The 8,110-nt window shown below is 42.8% G+C and overlaps 1 protein-coding gene across 1 annotated transcript in view; it reads right to left on the bottom strand.

The window, feature by feature from the left end:
* IL31RA (interleukin 31 receptor A) overlaps positions 1 to 270 on the bottom strand; it is a 53,266-nt gene extending 52,996 nt beyond the window's left edge. Inside the window, exon 1 of the mRNA XM_011996746.1 lies at positions 157 to 270. The gene's annotated coding sequence lies outside the window, so the exon portion shown is untranslated. The remainder of the gene's footprint in view (positions 1 to 156) is intronic.
* Positions 271 to 8,110: the final 7,840 nt, after the last annotated feature.

Consider the following 8,110-nt stretch of genomic DNA (forward strand, 5'->3'; position numbering starts at 1 on the left):
AGATCCCATCCACAAGCCACTGGATGCACACAGAGATCACCCAGAAGCTGTCACTGAGGAAACTTTTTGCTTCATCTGGGATGTGAATCATGAATGAATCAGGAGCCTCTGCCTCCCCCATGCCCCAACCGATAAAACACAAGCTCCTGTACTTACTAAGTTCTCTTAGCTGTGTACTGGGTATAACTGGTTTCCTTTCCTGGACTCCAAGTGCAGGTTAAATTTTTCCTATAGTAGTAGACACAGGAAATGTTCTCAGGCTTAGCTGGCAGAGCTAAATAAATTAAAAACATACACACACAAACACAAAAATTTCAGTATACAATAAATATTGCCAGCATTGAACATTTTTAATGGAAAATATGCTGATCAAAAGCTAGATTTTTTTGGTTAGTGGCTAGGTGTAATGGGTTCTTTCAATTAGGTTCAATGGAAAGAATCTAACTTCATCTCTTTAATTATTCCCTTTGAAGAGCTAGATTTCTACTTTTTTAAGGAATCCTTTTTTACATTCTTACTTAAAAGTAACATTGGAGAAGCAAGCATTTTTAAAACACCAAGAAATACATACAAAGTATTTGTGATATACTCAGTAAAGCATCAAATGGTAGAATCACTCTGGATAACCCATGGGTAACAGATGATGAGGGCATAAGCAAGAATACGACCATGCCACACTTCAACCATGTGTATCAACAATTTTCTTTTCCAGAAGACTGTACAGTAATTTATGAAATATCTTCAACTGTATCTCCATATCTTAGAAATCTTGCTCCTGAGAGCTCCCCACTCCATAGCATCCACACTTTCATAGGGAAACCAGGTACTACCATCTAGAACAGGGACTTAGACCTTTAAGGGTTCATGGGTAGAATCAGGGGTCCATGAACTTAAATGGGGAAAATTTACATTTTTAATTTTCACTAACCTACTGTTGAAATTTAGAATTTCCTTCCATCATAAGTGTAATCAGCAAACCACAGTAATAGCATCCTTGCCTGTGACTTTGTCACCATTATAAATCACAAATATTTTCATATCATATTTTGGTTGCTGCAGGTACCTTAAAATATTTATATGGTTTGGTTGTGTCCCCACCCAAATCTCAACTCGAATTGTATCTCCTAGAATTCCCAAGTGTTGTGGGAGGACCCAGGGGGAGGTAATTGAATAATGGAAGCTGGTTTTTCCTGTGCTATTCTCATTATTCTCATTATAGTGAATAAGTCTCATGAGATCTGATGGGTTTATCAGGGGTTTACGCTTTTACTTCTTTCTCATTTTCTCTTGCTGCTGCCATGTAAGAAGTGCCTTTTGCCTCCTGCCATGATTCTGAGGCTTCCCCAGCCATGTGGAACTGTAAGTCTAATTAAACCTCTTTTTCTTCCTAGTTTCCGGTATGTCTTTATCAGCAGTGTGAAAACGGACTAACACAATTTGAAAAAATTATCACTATTTCTGAATTAAGGTAATTATTAATATTAGACCTAAATTAAGGCAATTATTAGGTCTTCTTATTTAATGTGTTAATAATGAAGACCACATATTACCAGATCACAAATTTGTTTCTTTAATATTTTGATGATTTCATTTCAGTATATTTTGGCATCTTTGTAATGCTATTTATTTTATTTGTGCATTTACAAACATTGTTTTGAGAATCAGTCCATAGACTTCACTAGATGACCAAGGGGTTGATCATAAACACACACATACACACACACACACACACACACACATACGCACAACTAAGAACTAAGAGCAATTTTAGACTAAGGGCCATGTTCAGCTCTGAGGCTTATACTTAATTCTTTGTTGAACCTTTGGCAAGATCATAGTCTTAAGAAGCAGGCATTTTTGAGAGAGGAGGGCAACTTCTTAAATTACATATCAAAGGAAGCTCTAGTGCTTCCTAGGAAGGAAGTCTCTACCAGACAAGAAGTAGGAAAAAGCTGATCACTTCTAACAAGTAAATATGGGGGCAGGGATGGGGAGGGAATGAAAGGAAGGTAAAGGAAAGAATTCTGATGTCAGTGTTCTTGATAGAGGGGTACAAACAAGCGGATGGGTTCCATGCACCAAGGTCATCTGGCTGGTAGCCTATTTCACCGGGTACAGCAAGCCTGGGGAAGATTGCCAGGCTGTAGCCTAGTAGGATTCCTCAACCGCTGGGCAAAGTATGGGTCCTTGGCCTGTTAGGAACTGGGCCACAGAGCAGGAGGTGAACAGCAGTTGAGTGAGTATTACCATCTGAGCTCCCTGCCCCGACCCCCACCCCTACCTCAGAACAGCAGCAGCATTAGATTCTTATAGGAGCTGAACCCTACTGTGAACTGCGCATGCGAGGGATCTAGGTTGCTCGCTCCTTATGAGAATCTAACTAATGCCTGATGATATGAGGTAGAACAGTTTCATCCCAAAACCATTCCCTGACTCCCAACCCCACCCCCTGTCCATGGAAAAATTGTCTTCCATGAAACTGGTCCCTGGTTCCAAAAAGGCTAGGAACCACTAGTCTAGGGGAAGCCTCATGTTCCACTAAGCACCAACTCTACGGTGGCATGGAAGTCCTAACAATGTGCTGGCAGAGGGTGGCCTGGTGCAACTCTTCACGTGAGCTCCATGCAGGTGAATGAAGCACACAGGGATCTAGAAATTTCCCTGTGCCCTCAGAGTGGGGGGCGAGGATACAGCTGTGAGACTGGACCAGGCCTGGGATGAGGATGAAGCAGCTTCCATCCACAGAGGAACTTCAGGACCATGGGCAAACAACTGGAGCATAAGCTATGGCTCAAAGCACAGCCAAAGCCAGCTGTCCCATGGCAGATCGCAGAGGGGGATCAGACCACACCAGACAGTTCAGAAAAGGCAGAGGGCAACACAAGGACTTCTTCCCACACATCCAAGACTGCAGTCACATAAGCCTTGCTCATATATTCAGACACCATCTTAAGGAGGAGCAGAGAGCAAGGCAGGAACCCCAAAGAGACTGAGTTAGCCAAAGACATCTTAAACCAGAAGAAATGACACAATGTTAACAAATTTAAGTGCTACCCACACCCTCCTCTTTCTCACCCTTCCCTGACTTTCCAGAGGTAAGGGGACTTTAGAAATTGATTTGTTTGATCATAGAAAATAGGGATGCTCCATTTCTCTGCATATCTGAATAATATTACATATATTTCAACTCTGTCAGAGGTATTACCCTATAACACGAAGGTGGTGTAAAGGGGTTCCAGAATGGGTGGCATTCATTGTTTTGTTTAGGTTTGGGATTTTAAAAGGGCTGTAAATGTGTGTGTTTGTATATACATTCATGTATTTGGTCTAGGAACTAAGCATTGTCTACATGGGTAAAGGAGCCACTGAGAATGACAAGTGAGGGTGAGGGAGAGCTAAATGGCTTCCTGTTGTGTCAACATTTCTAGCTCTCTCCAGAGAAGCTGCCTTCCTCCTAGTCCTGCACATGAGCCCGGCACCCACAGCACCCATCCAACAAGCAGTTCAAAGGCTTTCTAACTTTACTACTTGCACGCTGAAAACCATGACAAAGCCAGTGATCTCCAGATCCAAATGCTTAAAAGGACCAAAGTTAACTGGACCTGAATCAAATAATACTGCATGTTACATAGAGATTGAAAGCTATACCATTAACACATTTCTCAAACAGCCCATGCAGCTTGGAACACTCCCTGGGGATTTTTGGGGTCAACAAGCAGAATGTTAACAGACCCCATGCCTCCCAACTGTCAGGAGGAAGTGCAAAGTCCTACAAGAGGTGAACCAAGGGTTAGCTCGCAACACCCAGGAGGAATAACTCACACACTGTCCCACTCACTCCCTGTCTCCATGGCTCAGAGATAAGGGCAGTGCGTGCACAGTGCATATGTGTGTATGGGGGGGGAGTGTAGTGTGTGGTGTGTATGTGATGTGTATAATGGGTGTGATGTGTGTGTGGTATGTGTAGTATGTGTGCATAGTATATGTGTGAATGGTATGAGTGTGTAGTGTGTGTGGTATGTGTGTAGTGTGGATGTGTATGTGGTGTGTGTGTGTAGTGTGTGCAGGGTATGTGTGGTGTATGTGCGGTATGTGTGTAGTGTGTGTGATGTGTTTATAATGTGTGTATAGTGTGTGTCTGCTGGAGTGTGTGTGTTGGTGTGTGTGTGGTGTATATGGTATGCAAATGATGTGTGTGTGGTGAGTGTGATATGTTTGTGTGATATACGTGACATATGTGTGGTGTGTGGTATGTTTATGATGTGTGTGTGGTGTGACATGTTTGTGTGGTATGTGTGACATATGTGTGGCAAGTGTAGTGTGTGTAATGTGTTTATAGTGTGTGTGTAGTGTGCTGTGTGTAGTATGTTTATGGTTTGTGTGTGGTGTGTGTGATGTATATGTGTGGTATGTGGTGTGTGTGATGTATATGTGTGGTATGTGGTGTGTGTGTGGTGTGTGTGATGTATATGTGTGGTATGTGGTGTGTGTGTGGTGTGTGTGATGTATATGTGTGGTATGTGTGGTGTGTGTAGTGTGGTGTGTGTGATGTATATGTGTGGTATGTGTGGTGTGTGTGTGTCTGTGTGTATACATGTGGGTCTATCCTTAGTCCCTGGCCAAGTTTCTTACACATATTCACACAGAGGTAGCCTGCCCCACCCCCATTTCACTCATACTCGTCACACTAACTCTCAGGAGGATTTCAAAGTTGATTCTTGGCCAGAGAACAAGGAAACAAGAAGCCTTTCCCTGTTTCCCCAGAATAGTCTTAGTCTTATACTATTCTCATTACGGCCTCCTGCGGTCATGTTTTATTATATTTCCTTTTCATTCTTGCTCTCCCTTGTGTTGGTTGAATCCAAAGCCAGCCACCAAGATATCAGTGTAGGAATAGATCCTCATAGATCTAAATACACCCCAGTCAAACCTAAGTGAATCCTGCTCTTTCCTGTTCTTCCTTAAATACCTCTCCCAAGCTTCTTCAAAAACTTTGGTAACATATATTAGAAGCCATCAGCCAAAAAGAGAGTCAAATATCTGTTTTTCAGAACCATTAAAAGTGTCACCAGGTGTCAATGATTTTTGGAGCCACCAGGAGAAGAGGAGGTGGCTCCCAAAATGATTTTCCACTCAACCCAGGCTGTTTTTATGAGACTACACTTGTTTTTCCCTTACTGGGTGGCATATGGTGAGAGACAGCAATAGTCTTACAAAGGCTCTCTTGACATTGGTGTTACAAAATAGATCTGTGGTAGATAAAATGAATGCTCACCAATATTTCCAGTGCTCCTCCATAGGGTGGCCATGGGATTTGCCTTGGCCTTTGTCATGTGAGAGGAAGCGTCCAAGGGCTGGTGCATGACTCTCTTCTCTCTCCTCCTCCTGTCACTGCACACCTTGAAAACGCATGCTGACACGGTGTGTGTGAGGACAGCAGAGCCCCACCAGCCTGGGTCCCTACTTACCTGCGACGGACATGTAGTTTGCTGTTTTAAATACTAATATTTTAGGCTTGTTTATTATTACAGCATAAACAACTCTCCCTGACTAATATCTAAATAGCCTGCTCTCTCCAGTATTCTCAGACTTGCAGGAGGAACTTAACAGTAGTTTTCCCTAGTTTTGTGTCCTCATGACATTTTAATTCTGCATATGAGGATTTTAGATTCATTTTGTCACAGATTAGGGGGTTGAGGGGAACTGGAATAAAAACTGAACCAAATCAACAATGTTAGACTTCACTTCTACTTTCCTGCTTTTCTTTACCATTTCCAGTTTCAGTTATCTAGAGTGATTCCACACAGCTGAACAACCTTGGCTCTATGTACTAGAACTGCCTTGGCTGGCAGAGCCTACACATCTGTTGTCCTGCCTTCCTCCTTGTTGGCAATCAGTATGCCTATTTTAAGCCTTACTCAATTCTCCATCAGAAGACTGTCACAAACATGGGTAAAACGGTGATGCACAATGAAGAACACTTCACCTCTGTTGTATTTTCCCCCCTAAACCCAGAAATACTTGTCAGTATTCCTTAAGACTGCCACGGTCATGAATAGTACGGAAAGACTATGAATTTGTCATAGACCAGCAGAGACCAAGGAGACATGACAATTCAATGCAATATGGTACCCTAAATTGGATTCTGGAATAGAAAGAAATCATTCAGGCTGGGCATAGTGGCTCATGCCTGTAATCCCAACATTGGGAGGCCAAGATGGGCAGATCATAAGGTTAGGAGTTGGAGACCAGCCTGGCCAACATGGTGAAACCCCATCTCTACTAAAAATACAAAAATTAGCCAGGCATGGTGGCACACGCCTGTAATCCTCTCTACTCAGGAGGCTAAAGCAGGACAATCGCTTGAACCCAGGAGGCAGAGATTGCAGTGAGCTGAGATTGTGCCACTGCACTCCAGCCAGCGTGACAGAGCGAGACTTCATCTCAGATGCTGGTCACTCCCATCTATCTTTCCCTACACCCTCAAAATACAAACCATAGCAATATCCCCCTATTTCTAGAAATAAGGGAAAAAACATTCATCACTTTCCTCTAAGAAAAATTGGGAGAATGTTCTTGCTTATCAGAGAATTTCCCGTATGCAAGAAGAACGTTTTCCAAAATTATAAAGATGTTCTCCATCTCCCTCCTTCCCTCTATACTCATATCACTTTGGTGCTGTTGCAAAGTCAGTGTTTTGAAAAATATCTTGACCTAGAAGAAAAGCAAAGCTAAGCAGGACCAAGGGAAGGATATTCTAGATGAAAATAATGGTGGATATTGGAGCCAGTTTTGTAGGAGCTGGTACATGTGCAACATAAGAAGAGTGGAAAACAGAGATAGAAGACAGAAAAAGACAAGTTGAAGGAAAGGGTGACTTGATAGGAGCCACAGTATCTGTAATTAGAAGTTTAGATTGGATAACTGGGAGCAATTGCTGATGAGAGGGAGAGCAACAGTCCTTGTCTGCCTGTATCATCTATTTTCTATCACAACAGTCCCCTACCTTTTGGCACCAGGGACCAGTTTTGTGGAAGATAATTTTTCCATGGACCTGGGGTACGGATGGTTTCGGGATGAAACTGTTCCACCTCAGATCATCAGGCATTAGCTTCTCATAAGGAGCATGCAATCTATCAATAGATCCCTCACATGCATAGTTCACAATAGGGTTCATGCTCCTATGAGACTCTCATGCAGCTGCTGATTTGACAGGAGGCAGAGCTCAGGCAGTAACTCTGGCTCACCAGCAGCTCATTTTCTGCTGTGTAGCCCAGTTCTTAACACAGTCTGCAGCCTGGGGGTTGGGGATCCCTGGTCTATCAAGCTCCTGAGTGCCACAGGTGTAACCCCAAGGGGCTAAGGCAGGCCATGCCAGGACAGAAGTCTGAAGGCATTCTCATTATCTCTGGGTCATGACTGCCCTCTTGGTGACTCCAATTAGTACATGTTATGGGCTAAATTATGTCTCTCCAAAATCATATAATGAAGCCCTAACCCCCAGTCCCTCAAAATGTGACTGTATTTGGAGATAGAGCACTTAAAGATGTAACTAAGTTAAAATGGGATGATTACAATGGGCCCTAATCCAATCTGACTGGCATCCCTAGGAGGAGGAGAGACACAAGAGTTGTGTGGGCACAGAGGGATGACCATGTAAAGAGGCAGCAAAAGGATGGCCACCTGCAAACCAGCCCAGCTGCCACCTTCACACTGGACTTCCGCCTCCAGAACAGTGAGAAAATAAATTTCTGTCGCTTAAGCCACCCAGTCTGAGGTATTTTGTTATGTCAGCCTAAGCACATGAATACGCTACATGACGCCTTCCCCACCTTCCCACTACCAGACCAGTGTCTCTGCTCTGAATGTTTTTTTAAACATAAGATATAATCAAACTAATGGATCTTAGATCTACAAGCCATTGTATGGATATTAGGCCTGTAGTCTTGAGTTGGAACACTCTAGAAATATGTTGTTTCATTATTTCCCTTTATATCCTTGGAATTTATGGCAAATAGTATGAAAACTGATTATTTTTGTATTTATATATGTGTATTATATGAAGCCATAGCAACAACACAAAAACTATGGAGCTAAGCACTTCCTATCA

Source organism: Mandrillus leucophaeus, unplaced genomic scaffold (assembly GCF_000951045.1).
Source record: "Mandrillus leucophaeus isolate KB7577 unplaced genomic scaffold, Mleu.le_1.0 Scaffold523, whole genome shotgun sequence".
In the NCBI taxonomy this organism is placed as follows: Eukaryota; Metazoa; Chordata; class Mammalia; order Primates; family Cercopithecidae; genus Mandrillus; species Mandrillus leucophaeus.